The sequence below is a fragment of the Thunnus thynnus genome, chromosome 8 (assembly GCF_963924715.1).
Source record: "Thunnus thynnus chromosome 8, fThuThy2.1, whole genome shotgun sequence".
In the NCBI taxonomy this organism is placed as follows: domain Eukaryota; kingdom Metazoa; phylum Chordata; class Actinopteri; order Scombriformes; family Scombridae; genus Thunnus; species Thunnus thynnus.
In genome coordinates this window covers 3,370,089-3,386,596 of record NC_089524.1, presented here as the reverse complement: position 1 = coordinate 3,386,596, position 16,508 = coordinate 3,370,089, and positions in this window count along the sequence as shown.

Here is a 16,508-nt window from a genome sequence, read left to right as displayed (position 1 = left end):
GGAATAGTTTTCTTTGGAAGCACGTAGTAGTCTCTTCATCTAACTCATAACTCTCCCATGGCTACACACATCTATTATTTTCAAAATAGAAATGTCAAATCTGGATCTGGAGCTGTATTAAAGGAGACTTGGTGCATATGCCAAATACTTGTTAAGTAAGTGTAGCAGTTAATGAGAAAAAAAAAGCAAAAAATGTTAAATACCAGATCTTGCATTCTTTACAATATCTTTAAAATGTTCTTGAGATATTCTGAAAACCAAACAACAAATACGACCAAAAAATGGACCAAAAAATGTGACCTGAGCAGAGTTGAATTCATTCAGTGTCCATCAGATACTCCCACACTTCACTGAAGTGCATCTGTGGGAAACAGATGATATCACGTAGACGTAGTTTTAGTTTAATTTGTTGGGAATAGTTGAAATAGTTTCTTTCTAAACTGATTTATTTTAGATTAAAGAGACGTGTGAGGTTCACAGCGTACAGGTCTTTTAAATGCCTCCAGCTTTAATATGGTAAAGCTGTTGTCTATAAAGTCGATGTATTGATGCCAAATATATTTGGTCATGAATACCAAACTTTTCCATTACATTACTGGGTTGTGAAGAGTCAATCTGCGTCTTCACTGCAGCATATTTCCCCTCCGTGAAAAGGCCAGAACAAACTGCTCTTTGAGCTTCTTCATAATACATGTTGAATGATCATTATGTGGTCAGATGTGGCTCTGGTGAAGGGGCCACATGTCATGTATGATCTCCACAGCTGCATTAATAGCTGTAGAGTGGTGAGGTTGCCCTGCTCTCAGCCTCCGTCCTCCTCCTGCGGCACTGACTCACATTCTCATTAAAATTGCTGCTGCCACAGCTGCTCAACTCCTGACCTCTGACTGCAGTCACGCTAATGTTAGGCTGCATTCATGCCAGGGCGTTCACTGGGCGTGTGCACGGTGCTCCCGCTAGTGTCTGCGCACCGTGACTCTGAGCCGAGCTAATGCTGGAAGACGTGTACTGTGCTCCACCCTTATTTTATTTTTCAGCACCATAGATACTGGCACATGAAGAGAGGATAGGAGGGGGAAAAGTGAGGAATCTGCATGCTTGTGGTGTTTGTCAAGTTCTTTTACAATTCCAGATTTTAAATTAAATAATCTCTTAGGTCATATTTTGGGTGTTAGCAGGGACTTGGAAGAAATGTGTCTCGTTTTCTCATAGACAGTATTAGGTGACTGACAGTTGCAGAACTTCAAGGCTCAGATGAACATAAATCTTTAGTGCAAAAGATGAACAACTCTAAGAAAACATCTGGTTCTCTGATGAAAAGTAAGTAAAGATTTATTTGTCTGGCACTTTTTAAAACAAAAGCTACAAAATGCTTCACATTAAAAGCATCAAACAAGCAAACATCAGTTTAAAATGAGTATATAGGTGAGTTTTGAGACTTTTTAAAAAAAAAAATCAGTTAAATTGGATAATTTAATAATAAGAGGTGAACTATTCCAAAGTTTAGGGGCAAAGACAGCAAATGTTTGGTCTTATAGGGGTTTCAAATCAGGCTATATTAAGATGTTCACACCAAACGCTGAGACCAGACAGATGAGCAGACACGAACATACAAAACTCAGAAAGTCACCAATGCAGCGGCCCCTTCAACTTCACACAAACCTATTTATACCAAAGGCGGGCGTGACTTTCTGCTTTGTTTTTGGCACTTTCGTGAGCCAAATGATCACTTGGACTTTGACCAATGGATATGGATTCAGAGATGCACTCACAATGTAGCCTGATAAGTAATAAAATCAAAAGGTACAAACCTGTGGATATAAAGGAGAGAAGTAAATGAGGTGAATTTCAGTAAGAAACATCCAATCAGAGCTTAAAATTCTGTGTTGCAGTGAGTTGAAGCTAAAGATGACACTTTTTTAGAAACCTGATAAAACATTCAGTAGCTTTAATCAGTTCACTTTCAGATTCGAGTCAATTTTGGATGGATTCAACAATTATTTATGGCAAAGTGGTTTGTTCTTCTTTCTGGATTTGCTACAGATCTGACACACAAACATTTAGTCTGCCTTAACTCATATAAATGGGATGAACATATTAGAAATGCCTCTTAGTATAACTCAACTCAGTTAATTAGCACCACAAACTACAGCTTCCAAAATGACCATGAAATAAACCAACATTATATAAAAACTGAGCATTTTAACCTTAATGAAAGGATGATTTACTGCAGGGCTGTTTTTCTAGATTACACTAGTTTTAACTAGGTGTACCTAATAAACTGACGAGTAGTGTAATTCCATATCCATTTTTTGTATAATTACATTGAATGTTGTCTGTGGGTGATGTGTATATTTAATTAGTTTTCAGACACTTGCATATTATTAAAGGCCAAGTCGAATATATTGGAGCTTTCAGGAAGAGTTTCCCAGTTTTAATTACAACTCAGATATTAACGTGAAGGATATTTACCAATTGGAAACTTTTAATTACCAAAACTCTGATATGGCATGAACACAGCATTACCCAGCAGCCAAACTTAAATATGTTGGAGTCTAAATGCTTATTATCATACCTGCAGTTTGTTTTTCTGATTACAGATATCAGTCCTCAGTACTTGGCCAGAAAGAACCTGTAATTGGTAAAAAAAATAATTACTCATAAAACATTAAATGGAAGCAAAACTGAAGGCCTTAATGTAAACCTACAGTATTTTTTCCAACACTGAAGAGATTTACAAGTAAACTTTGAAATGTGAATTTGAATTGGGGACAAATACTTAGGGATTGTAAAATAGTAGCTACTTACTCAAAACACATAGCAGTTTGCATTTACCTGCTATTTTGGGCCAGTTTTGTTTTTATAATTATTCTCCTGCTTGCACAAGTGATCTCCACAGTCATAAATATCAAACATGTTTAAAATAATTGTAATGAGAACAATGAGCAGTGACTGGATTATAGATCATTATAGTCCACCTGGGTGGCAAACTGTCTTTGACTTCGCAAAGCAGTCATTATAACAAACACAGAGAAAAGGTCTCACTACAAATTAAAAACAGCTCATGTCTGTAGCTTAGATCTCATTGGTTACTATGCAGAGTTATCCACCACACGTTGTATGACTTCATCTCCTGACTGTCATCGACTGGACCAGACTGGAACCAGACTTTCGCTTTCACACCCAAATCATATTTGTAATCAGCTCAACAATCGTAATGGGTGTTCCTGCCTTCAGATAGTTAGGAAATACTAATCCCTGTTTTGCTGTGAAGCAACATGAGTGTAGTGCTGCTCTATCTGGAACTGCCTCTAAATGTCTGTGCACATCACTAGAGCTGCAGGCTGGAGGTGTTTTTGGAGGCCTGAGGCCCATTCTGGTTGCACAATAAAAAAGTCAAGGCACACAAAATTACTGTTTGCTTGAAAATGTCAGTCTTTCACGTTAGGATCACAGGAGAGATCCAGCTAACTTAATGGGGTGTTATGCTTGGCTCAAACTGCCAGCACTGAAGCAAACATTTTATTATCCCATAAAGTGAATTTTAATGAATGCAGTTATTGCGTTTGACTTTTATTTTTGTTTAGATCTCACGGCACATCAGAGTTCACTTGGCAGCAGCCAAGCTTATCGCCCCACAGCTACAACCCCCCTCTGTGAATGTTGACGTTGGCATGATGCTGCCAGCGAGGCTGAGCTGCTCTTTGGCTTCTGTTTTCTCACTTTATCACAGCCAGAAACCACACGGCAGCCAGATCCCAGCACATATCACGCCTCATTTACACTTGAGCATTCCCAAATCCCTGCCTGACCTCGGCCATGGAGCATTTTTGGCTATGACCCAGGGTGAAACATTTTCCTGAAAGGTGCTGCTGATTCAGGACTCCCCTTCCCATAACCCCTGACTCCAACCGCCCACCCACTTCACATGTGTAGTGAAGTGGGAGAATTAATAATCTATTAGATGTGTTTATGTAAGCCATGCTAACGCTAATGGTTTCTCGCTGAAATGGAGGCTGACTCCATTAGCTCACTGGTGCAGCATGAGTGATGGATGTGACCCTTGTGATGAGTTCCTGAGCACTAGTCGACACAGATTACATTATCCCAGACAGGCTCATATGCTCAATCTGTCTTTTTCTCTCAAGGTCTTCCCATCTCTCCCCCATCTACACAAACACAACGGTTGTATTGGATTCATAACAGTAGCCGGGACATGCAATTAGCCTCCACTAATGCCGCACTGTTCGATTCAACTCTAGCACGTGTTTGCACAGACTAAAAAACTGATCAATAGAGCTCTAGGAGGCGTTGAGGAGGGACACCAGCATTACATCATCCATCAGGGACATCTGACACGTGCAGCAGCACATGCAACAGAGACACAAACACTACAACTGAATCCTTTCACAGCTGAAGCAGAGCTGTCAGAGATCTCAGCAGGGAAGCACAGAGTGTAGAAAAAAAAATCTTTTCTTGACATTTATAAAACTTTTATGTGATCTTCAGGGAGCGTCAAGAGACCTGACTGACTTTAAAGGTGGAGGGTTGGAGCGGTGGTAGTCGGTCATCAGTGCACCTGTACACTGCTGGAAAATATGCAGAACAAAAAAGAAGGAAAATAAATTAAACATTAAAAGTGTTCGAAAAAAATTACTCCAAACACGAGCAGAAATCTATCTGCCGTTTCCAGCTTTCAGTACTATTATTACTCTAAATACCTCACATTCAGTGATGCAGTTTTATCTATAATGTTCATCATTTTTATGTTTTCTATGTAAAAACTCAATTGGCAAAGTAATGGCTGTCAAAAGTGAAGGAGTAAAAAGTACATTTAAAGTTTATTATTTATGAAATTTATTATCTATATTATCTGTAGTTGGGTAAAAAGTAAAGGAACAGCTTAAATCCATATCCTCAAGTAAAGTATATTGCTCAGAATTGTAGTTTTCTGGTCTTTAAAATAGTAAATGTATTAGTTTCCACCAGTGCACCAGTAGGGGGTCAAGGTGTCGGGGAAACAGCAACTAATTTACACCAGGTGTACCAGCTGATTGTTCAGTAGCATCAGTTAGACTAATGATGCAATCAGCCTGCACACCTGGTTTAAATTAGCTGCTGTTTCCCCGACACCTTGACCTCCTCCTCACAGTGGTTTTACAGTAAAACTGAAGTCTGGAAAAAGTAAATATGTGTCTGTTTTCTGAGTTAATAAACTCATTTTCCTTTGTATATAAACACAATGTAATTTCAAAAAGAAGTTCTTGCGCACCAGATGGTCTCAGTGACGGGGCGTAGGATCAAAAAACTCTTGACAAAAGAAAACCAAAGAATGTTGCACACTGTTCATCACCTGAACTCAAGTTTGTTAACACAAAATTTCGGTCTTCAGACCTTCATCAGGAAAAAAATCCCACAGACAAGAAGGTCCTGAAGGTCAGTTTTGTATGTATGAGTTTTTCCTGATGGTCTGAAGACTGAAACGTTCAACATCATGTATTTTTTCCAATGGACACACATTAACATCCACACACTGTTGTCAAGGTAATTACTCCAAATATTCAATTAATAATATGAAAACAACACAGAACATTTTTGATGCGCTTTGTAACACTGGTTTTGGAAAGTGCTACATAAATGTAGTTTTACCTATTTACTTACTTTCTTGGAGCAATTTTCTGATATTTATTTATGTTCTTTGTCACCAAAGATGTAATGGTTTCAAGCCTGTTTGTTTATTAGCAGAATAAAACCCAACCAGTCACGGCAGATGGCCACAGAGCTCGGTTCTGCTGGAGGTTTCTTCTCGTTAAAGAGGAGTTTTTCCTTGCTGCTGTTGCCAAGTGTTTGCTCACGGGGGATGTTGGGTCTCTGTGAATTAAAGAGTACAGTCTAGACCTGCTCTCTGTGAAAAGTGCTTCTGTTGTGATTTGGCGCTATATAAATATAACTGACTTTACTTGAATACCTCAAAGTCTTTAAAATTTGGATGAAATTTGGTGTAAACTTTGGCTTAGAGAGAAGTAATTGAGCACATTCAGCACACGGGAAGAAGTGCATTTCAAATTGTTTTCATTCTACAGTATGTATGTTACATTTAATGTATTATTAAAAAATGAATGTGTGCAAACATTTCCCTCTGCCTGTCGACCTTCCCTGTGGCTCCACAGCAAAACCCCCTGTGATTATGGCCGACAACTTTTGCTATTTTCAACACATTTTTAAAGCTTTGGGTCTGGAACAGAAGGTGGTTTGCGGGGGAATATAAAAAATGCATCGTCAGATTGCTCGGGAGAAGGCGTCTGAAGCTTCTGGATATTTTATGAGGCCACATCGTTTCCAAAGTCCCGGCAATGAAAAGTGGGCTCAATCAAATATTACAGGCTCCAGTTCACTCTAATGCAGGAGGAAAATGCAACCCGTTCTCATTCCTTTGTTGTCAAATACTGCTGGTTTTTCACGTCCCTCTGCGTCTCATACAAACATGAAAGGTGCCCTTTAGCTAGTGTATGAGATGCCTCAGGCTTTCAACTAACTCTAATGTAAACCCACTGACACAATGTTGACCTTCCTCCGGCACTATAAAGGTGCCCTCACATGATAAGTGGTAAAACCTTTGGAGACAAATAAGGCTTTATACTACTACTACTTCTACTACTACTACTACTAGTACACTATTTGCAGTAGTACTTCCCAACACCTGGAAACACACTAGCCTAGCTTAGCGTAAAGACTAGCCTAGCTCTGTCCAAAGTTAAATAATACAGCAACAAACGCCTCTAAAGCTCATGTTTTATCGTTTGTTTAACCCATACATAAACAGAAATGTAAAAATGACATTTTTACAGCTATTTCTTGGTGAACCAGTGTATCCATCTTCTCTGGATATAGTTTGGGTCACCAGATACGATCAGTGAGCACAGGTTTTGGTCTTTGTACAGGCCTGATGGTGACAAGCTGCATAACATACAGTGACCCTAACCCTAACCCTAAAAGTACAAACCGATTTTTAAATTTCTGTTCATATGCGTTTTAAACAAACATGATACAAAGTGTTGATTGAGCTTTAAAGCTGTTGGTAGGTGTATTGTTTCTCAGAGCCAGGCTAGCCGTTTCCCCCTGCTTCCAGTCTTTATGCTAAGCTAGGCTAACCCTGACCTGACTTCAGCTCTGGACTCAACATTTACACTGTACATGAGGTTAATATCCATATTCTCACACTCAAGAGAGAAAGCAAACAAGCATATTTCCCCAAAATGTTAAACTACTTGTTTCCTACGGATACAAGAGTCACATATTAGAATTTGCAGATTCTGAGGTATAAGGTTGCTTGTGTACATGCAAATTAACAACCAGCATCCATCCATCCGTCCGTCCATTGTTTTATCTCTCCACTGCAGCAGCCTGCTAATCTCATCCCGTCTTTGTTTAGCCGTCCTCTCATTCTCTCTCTCCTCATTGTCTTTCCTCGATGAATAGAGCTGGTTGACATTTTGGTGACAGACTTCCGAATCCAGTCTCTCTCTCTCTCTGACATCCTTCAAATTACATCACATACATCACACAGTTTCAGCCTTTGTCCCTTCGCATGAGCCACAATTATGGTTCTTATACTCATTCTTCTCCTTTATGTATGATATATTCATCTTATTCTTTATGTATAGATTCAACTCAGAGATCTCGACATTAAAAATGCATTCGGCTGAATAAAGTTGTCAAGCTGTCTCTGTCATTGTCGCTTACATCACATCTTTATTCATGGGGAAAGACAGCTGAGGGTTGATTAAAAGTGCAACGGCTCAAACAATTAGGTATGTGCATTTATGAAGTTTTGTTTATTTGCATGTTTCATAATTTGCATTAAACAAAAAACAGACGATGGAAATCATTCAAAAATACAGTATATACAAGAAAAGTCTAAAGAAAAAAATAAAATGAGTGAAAGTAATAATAGATAATAAAGCAAATAATTAAAAAAAAAAGCAGATTTAAAATTACTTGAGACACTCTTAAAATGCAGTGACCTGACCTCAAGTATCTGAAGCATGTAATCTGCATGAAGACAGCAAAGGCTAGAAGGTCTTGAGAGAGTAACGTATGCATGAACGCACATACTGTATATACAGAACAAGCACGTTCCCCCCCAGTGAGTCTAAAAGGAGTGAACACTGTAACTCTACTGGGGGGCTTATTTATGTTGGCTTGATAGGTTTATCTGGTCCGAAGACGTCCGAGCACAGTTCACCTCACATAAACTCCTGCTGCTGATCCTTTTACATAAGCAGAGGAGAGGAGTTTTTTTTTTTGTTTGAGTAGACTTTTACTTCAGCAGACTAAAGTGTTTTACATAACCGAGTATGCAAGACGTGAGTGTTTCCAAATTTAATCCTGCGGGTTTCCCGGCGCAGCAGCCATCTGTCGTATAAATGCAGACGCAGCAGCAGCTCTCTCTCTGTAGTCAAAAAATCATCTCGGAGTTAATGAAGACAACATTTTATTCATCCCTCTGTTGTGTGTCTTGATGCCAGCTAATTCTAACTGGTGAAACTAATCTAATCATGGATTAAACTGACTACAAACACACTTTAAAGCTCAAAGACATTTAGTTTCAAGCTGATGCCAAGTAATATCAGGGCCAGAATAACCAATGTGATACTTTGGTAATGCTTTATTTTACAGATCCTTTAATTTTATACTAATTTCTACTTAACACTGTGTAATTTGCAGGTATGTAATAGTTAAGTTAGCACATTTTACAGAAAGAGTGGTGCAATTTGGTACAAATTACAAGAAAAAAATTGAAAAATAGTGTCATTGTTGTTTGTAAGATCCCACTCATTATTATGTCTGAAGGTTTCTACCTAGTTATTGTGGCTTTTTATTGTCCCATCTTGGTGTTTTTACTGTCCGCACAAGACTTTTGATTGTCTTTACCAGGCTTTCGACTGCCCTTCATGGATTTCTGGTTTCCTCACAAGACTTTCTACTGTTCCATCGTGACTTTTACTTGTCTTTACAAAGCTTTCTATTTCCTTATTGTGTACTTCTACAGTCCTGTATATTTATTCATGTTTCCACATATTGATACTGATGCTTCCTTCAAAAGAAAAGACATTTTGCAGATAATTATTGTCATATATCATAGGGGAGATGACTGCTCACTAAGCTCCGTTGATTTCATTTTATAACCAACATTCCAACAACATTTGGTGTTTCTCAAGGTTTAATACAAATGTCCACACCTGCTACTGATCCACTGAATCATCAGCAAGCTTCAAGGGTACACTTGAGTTCATCACAACCACTGAACACTAAATAAAGTTAACATCAAGAGACACATCGTAAACACTATACGTTTTGGAGTAAGACCCTAAAATGTTCAGATGTCTCAATAACCAGTTTACAGAGGACATTATAGAAGTAAATGCTACACAGTAATTGACACATGGGCTTATACATGACCAGTAACTAGTTTTTAGTGTGCATTTACCAGACAAGTCTTGCTCATTCGTCAAATAATTACTGTGTTGGCCTGAATAGAAGACCATATTGTGGCGTCATTGATAAGTGGGGTCGTCTTATAATTGAGGACTACACAATAAAGTCCTCACTAGATCAGAGATCATTTCTGAACAGAGAGAGTACCGCTGTAACATCAGCTCCTACAGAGAATGATACATTATGGGTTGTTTGTAGCCTTAATGTTGCTATGCTAGCAAGTGTTTTCAACCCAGTGTGTCTTTTAAAGTTAGTCAGCCCTAACAGTGCTTCGTTAGCTCAGGTTAAGCTAAAGGAGCTTCTGAAGGCTTGTGTAACATGTTTTTCTGCTGTGGAGGAAGGTGATGATGATGATCAGTGGGAGGAGGGGGAGCTCAGACAGACAGAAATGGCATCTGTTGGAAAAAATAACTTTGACTGTCTCTAAGAGACTGACAGGAAAGAGACAAGAGACAAAAAAGTGAGATTTTTGTTCTGCTTTGATGGAAGTTTTTCACTTTTACGAGAGAAAAGGCTTCAAAGATGAAGACTCTCTTCTCTTTGAATTAATAGCATCTCAGGGAAAATTTTCCGACATGACGAGTGTGAAAATGTCTTGTACCTTCAAAATGTCTTTTTCCAAAAACAGCTGTTGGAAAAGGTTAGTCATTTATAATCAAGGTTGTCTTATATTCTGGCCAATACTGTTTATTAGCGAACACATTTTATTCATTGTAAGAACAATACAGACCTCCACATCATGTTTTTTTATTGCTGAACACCTTGTTATACATGTTTACATACACACATAGCAACCATTACTGTGCATATAGCAACATGCTGTGAAAAGCCATTATATTCTATCAATGACGCATCTGTCAGAAGTGCACCAGTGAGATGACATTAGCAGACTGTCAGTATAAAGAGTCTTAATGTAGTCCTTCCTGCTTCTGTGGATCTGTCCAACATACACTGCAGCACTAGTTCACCTCTGCAGCACATAAAAGCTGCATAAAAGCTGCCTGCCACAGCTGTGGGCCATCACAGGAAACAATAAAAAAGACTCTTAAATTGCTCTGACCTTTTTAGAGAACGTTATTCGCTCCACATCAAATGGCCTCCTTGGTTAACTTAGCCCCACAATGCACCTGAGGCATGAGATCCCTGTGTGTGTATACATACATATATATTATATATATATATATATATATATATATATATGTGTGTTTGTGTGTGTGTGTGTGTGTGGTAAGCAGATGCCACCTCGAGCTCAGCCCCTCTATCATTGGGGTTTAATAGGCCATAACAATAAAAGAGGCATATTGAACCAGCCCAGGGGAAATCAGCACTACTGTACAGCTACTTGAGACTCACGCACAAGAGATGGAGGCAAAGAAAATAGTCGCAACCTAATTTGAAGTCTGCAGCGTTCTCGCTCCTGTCTCGAGCTTCTCTGCTCTCCATCTCGCCATCTACATCGCTGTCGTCTGATCAGAGTGAGTTATGACTCTGTGTATGTATCGCTCAATCCTCCAGACAAAGACAGTGTGGAGGGAATATATTCTCTCTCTGTGTGTGTACAGTCATTGGAAGTGACGTGTGTGTGTGTGTGTGTGTTGCATTATGCAGGGGGACAGTTATGACACTGGAGGCTCTCCTCGTGTTCGTCCCTCTGCGTCTCGCTTCATCTCACTTCTCAAACTTTTCATCTGCGGTTGTGTTTTGGCCTTTTTCTGCTCCTCTGTGTTTTGTGCTGTTATTGTTTTCCTGTTTGTTTATCACAGCTGGCACTTCAGCGCTTCATTCTCCATGAGATAAACACATCCCCAAGACAGAGGCCTTTCAGGATGTTTATAGAACACTGGCTGAAAATATGTTTACTAATAATTATTTCAAAAGTCACAGCAATCCCACAAATTATAGACAGAAAATATCTTAATAATTGTTAAATTATTTGTTGTAAAATACACATTACTGAGAAAGAGAGATATGGCATAACAAGGCAAAACCATACAAAATATAATATACATTTACATTTTTATTTATAGACAAAACTAAATTTCATTTGACAAAATGTTATTCTATGGGAAGGGGAAACTTTATATAAAGACTAAGCAGCCACATTATACTATATGAAAACATTTTAATGAATCAAAAACATGCCAAATCTAAAAAATATAATAAATAATAAATAATAAATGAAGTTAAACATGTGGCAGATCTTCAATTGAGGATGATAGGTGTACAATAAAGGCTTTATATCAATAAAATAGATCCAAAAAGATTTCCATTGGAGGAGTAATTTTTTTACAACCCCCCCTCTTTGTGGCCTCTCTGCCTTTTCAATACAAACATATCAAACTGCACAACATGCTCCTGTTGCTCCCGTGTTAACTGATGAAGGTGCATAAGTAATACTTTTTTTCCTTCACTGAATCTGCTGCTGTAAATACAGGATAGGGCATGCATACAACTACCTCTCTGTTTATTCACAAAGATTCCTAATCATGTTGAAACGTGGAGAGATTTAAAGAAAGATGAATAGAAAACCTTGATACGTTGGCAGAAACTCACAATGGGGCGCTAGAAGGCGAGGAAGACACAATAGAAATGAGATACAGAGGTAGAAATCAGTAATTGGACTGGAGAGAAAACCTTGTGAATACAGTATAATGACAGTGGAATTACATGATGGGAAGAATTGTCAGGACAAAAAGACAAGGTGGCAGGCTTGCAGTACAAGGATGGTCAATGGAAATCCATGATCTGACTGTAGTAAGCCTCATGAAGACTGGAGAAAAGGCTTGTTTGAATAGTAGAAATCCATGAGCGAACTGTAGAAAGTCTCAGGAGGACAGCAGAAAGTAATCAAGACATTAGAAAGCCAAGATGAGACAATAGAGAGCTTTGTGAGGGCTGTGAAGGACCAACATGGGATGTAAAAATCCCAAATGGGACAGTAGGAGTAGAAAATCTTATCAACTGAATGATGGTTTTGGATCCATAAAGTGTGTTTTTGTGTGTGTCATGGGTGTAATAAAAGTCTGATAAAGGTTTTCACTAAAACAAACTGTATTGAGACACACTTTGCTGAATTTTCATAGTAAAATTTTCTTGTAACGGTTGAAGTCTTAAGTCTTAATTTACCCAGAATTCATTATAAATTAGTCTAACGTAAGATGTGCAAGAATTAGAAACACGTCTGTCTGATATCTGACTTTTAGTCATAGATCTTATAGTCAAAGTCTGTCTTTGTGAAACCGGCTTCACATTTCTGACCCATAATCTCTGGTGTGTCCAGCCTGTGTGTGTGTGTGTGTGTGTGTGTGTGTCTGTTATGATGCATGAGCTTCATCAGTCTGCTGTGTGCTGCAGGATTGGACACGTCTGTCTGTGACACGCCCGTGAGGAGCTTCACACCATCTATCAAACTACAAACACTTAAAGGAACTCACGAGGCAATTTTGCACTCAGCATCCAGTGTGTCATTCAAAAATAGTTGTGTGTCTGTGTGTGTGTGTTGTTGTGTACTGTTTCCTAGTGTCTGTGTGTGTGTGACTGTCTGCCCCTTTTTTTTTTTAGAAGAGTGTTAGAGTGTTTTTACGTGTCAGCTGACCTGCCATCGTACACATCGTCCTCTGCTCGGATTCATGTTAAACGGACATTCTGACCCTTTATTCTGTTCCTGTCCATCAAACGCAGCAGAGATGATCGACAGCTGGCGACCGACAGTGATAAATGACTGAATGTGAGTTGATGCCAGATGGACTTGGCCTCATTTTCCCTGCCAGAAGGAGCAATTCAGACATGTGAACATACCGACACATACACAGTTGACCCTTTCAGGATTTGTGATCATGCATTCACGCGACTTTATGCAAATTTAACAAGTCCCTGAATTATTTTTTGACGTTCTTATAACCTGGATTTTTGAAAAACCTTATAATTTAATACAACATTTCCACCTCAGCAGTATAACTACATGTCAGAGCTACAGCTACGCAGATACTTTGTGGAGGACGGATGCTGATAAGAGATGCTGATAGAGAAGACAACATTAGGAAATTGAAGAAGGAGTCTAATGTCCAACATACATCTGGCAAAAACATCTCCACTGCAAATCTTTCTGCTCTTAATCACAGTGAAGGAATGCACGCTAACATGACAAGTGCATGGGAGTCATTTCCTGCTCAGTAAAGAGATAAGGAGAAATAGAATTAACCTGATGTAACTCTTGTTATATATGTATGCGTGTAGCTTACTGCTCTATATGCCAAAGTGAAGTGAAACTGTTACTATTATACAGCCTAATAACATATCAGACATCTGTCTGTTGTTGTGGTGCTATCAGTGGCACTAATGATATTATATAATTATTAATAATAATTTTACTTTGTTTTACTATAAATATAAATAAAGTGATACAACTTTATTTGTATCATGAGATGCAGCTCAAAGTGCTTCCATCAAAGCGATGCACAAAATCGACAAAATTGCACCAAAAAAACCCATTTAAACAAATTAAAAGGTTTTAAACAAACACTAAAATAATAAAATCTATAATTTTATCACCCTGTTTTTTCATGTTATTTTGCTATTTTGGTCTTTTCAGTACACACACCTACTAATTTGGTGTATAAACTTTGCTCTAAATATTTTGGGAGCTAAAAACAGGTGTGCACATATTTTACATTTGTTTGTCCTGGAAGAGCGATCCTTCCTCTGTCGCTGTTTGAGGGTTTAAGGCCAAAAAGAAAAATAAGATAAACAAATCTTTCAGTGAGATTCAATAAAATATGCAAGACAATACGCAGTCTACTTAAAAGCATGATTAAAAAACGCAGGTCGTAAAATGTTTGACAGAAGCTGCATGTTGGATATTTAACAGTTTTGAGTCCATAATAAGAAAAGCTTTAATGAAGACTCCCCTCGCCTCAAGGATAAACTCAGCTTAATGTCATCTCACCTCACCTCACCTGCAGATAGAATGAATAAGTTTCCCAAAATGTTGAACAATTCCTTCAATGACCCACTGACACCATTAGGAAGCTTTGAAATTATAGACAAATGCATCTCACGCTGTCCTGACTGAGACACTGTGTTAAAACACTTAAATTAAACAACATTTCTAGTAAAAAATGACACAGGATGTCACAATTATGACTCTTATTTGAATGATGTACAGTTCCAAGTCTTTTGAAAGGATACTATAGAGCAGGGTCACACTCACATCACACATTTATATTCAGTCGTTCAGGTATCCATTAAGTTCGGAGCATTAGGTCTTGCAGGAAGCAGCTCAGACAGTCAGATTACTCCATATTCAAGGCCACGGCTTGCTTTGAACCTGTGGCTCTGAATCCCTTTTGAATTCGCCATTAAGCTGTGAATAGGGCCGTGGGGAATGAGCTGCAGGCGTCGTGTCTGCAGCGCCGGGGCTGATGGAAAGCTGACCCTCCGCATCTTTTACAGAATCCCGCCGAATGGAACGGTCCAGAGGTTGCAAATTGAGACCGGGCTTTGTTCGGCTGCTGATAGGATTTGACGTGATTCATAGACCTATTATCAAGCTCCTCAAGATGTGTGTGTGTGTGTGCTCTGTCTATACTGAATCCCACACACAGAGTGTAATGGTCCAAGGGGCACAAATGGAGACACGTGGTGTATTATTGTTAAGGTGATGATAGGATTCACATGCACATTATAGGAGTTCTTGTGAGACACTGAAAGCTTTAATGGAAACGTGTGAGTGTGTGAGAAAGATGTTTTATGAGAGAGAAGATAGAGCTTTCTTCCATACAGTATGTCACTTTTTCTAGTGAGGGGAGGTGTGTGTTACCGAGGTGTGTGTGTGTGTTTTGTTCACCCTCAGGTCGTCCCTTAGCAGTAACCCAGATTAGATATCATTTCACAGCGCGGTCAGTGTGGGGAGAAATCTGATTGTATTACAACTAATCCAATCACTGCTTGGTTTTTACAGCCTGCTGACTACTGTTACACTCTGTGCACATGTGTGTGTTTATGTTCAACCTCCGGGTTTCATTGAGTTGTTGCTCATGTGTGATGTCACTGTGAGACTTAATATCAAGCCCCGTAGTTTCATAGGGCTGTTTCTCGCAAACCATGTGTGATCACACCTCTTTGACGCCTGTAAAGATTTTCCATTACAGGGATTAATCCCTGAGGATGTACAGGAAGCACCGGACATTTCTTTTAAATTTATAACTTAAAAATAGCTGTAAAAAAATCAAATCAAAAGATGCTGTCATCGAATTAATCCCAATTTTATACACGTGTTGAGATAAATCTCAGACTTTCACTCGGATATGAGTCGTTGCGGAGTGATTTAAAGAGTGTGACAGTGCTGTCAGCCCTGTGCCAAGGCCTTCTCCGTGGCCCCAATCAAGCATTAATGGACAAAGTGGAAACATCATGTGACAGTGTGGATTTCGCCGGCAGAGAGAAGGTCAAAGGCCTGTTAGTAAACTCTGAATCATTATGTTGGTGATAATTAATAGTGACCTTGCCCTTTGGCGAAGCACTGGACCAGATCCACATCGTAAAAAAAAAATGGTCTCAAACCATCCAAGATCCACCGAGAAACTACACAGCGCACAAAGAAAACACACAAAGAAGAACTTTATATGATATATTCTGCTCACAGACACCAAGAAATTTTGATTTTGCAGATTGCAGGTGAACACAATCAACATCTGGGTACTTCGCGTTCCAAGCAAGCGGCAGCTACTACAGCCTGAGGCTGAGGCAGAAGTACCTTGAAGTGCCACTAACAGCCACTAGATGCCTTAACTGGCTGCCATTTATAAAGCCTGGACTTGTCTCTAGAAATACAATGTCAATATTTTTTTTTCAACAACTCATTACGGTCTCAATCTCTACATCCAGGCCCTCGAATAAGTGTGCTGGTGGTAATTTAGGAAATGATTGCTGTTACTGACAGCTGGCTGCTGCTCTCCTCGGCTCCGCTTCCTCTTGACTTTGTACTACACAGCAGCACAACAAGCTATTGA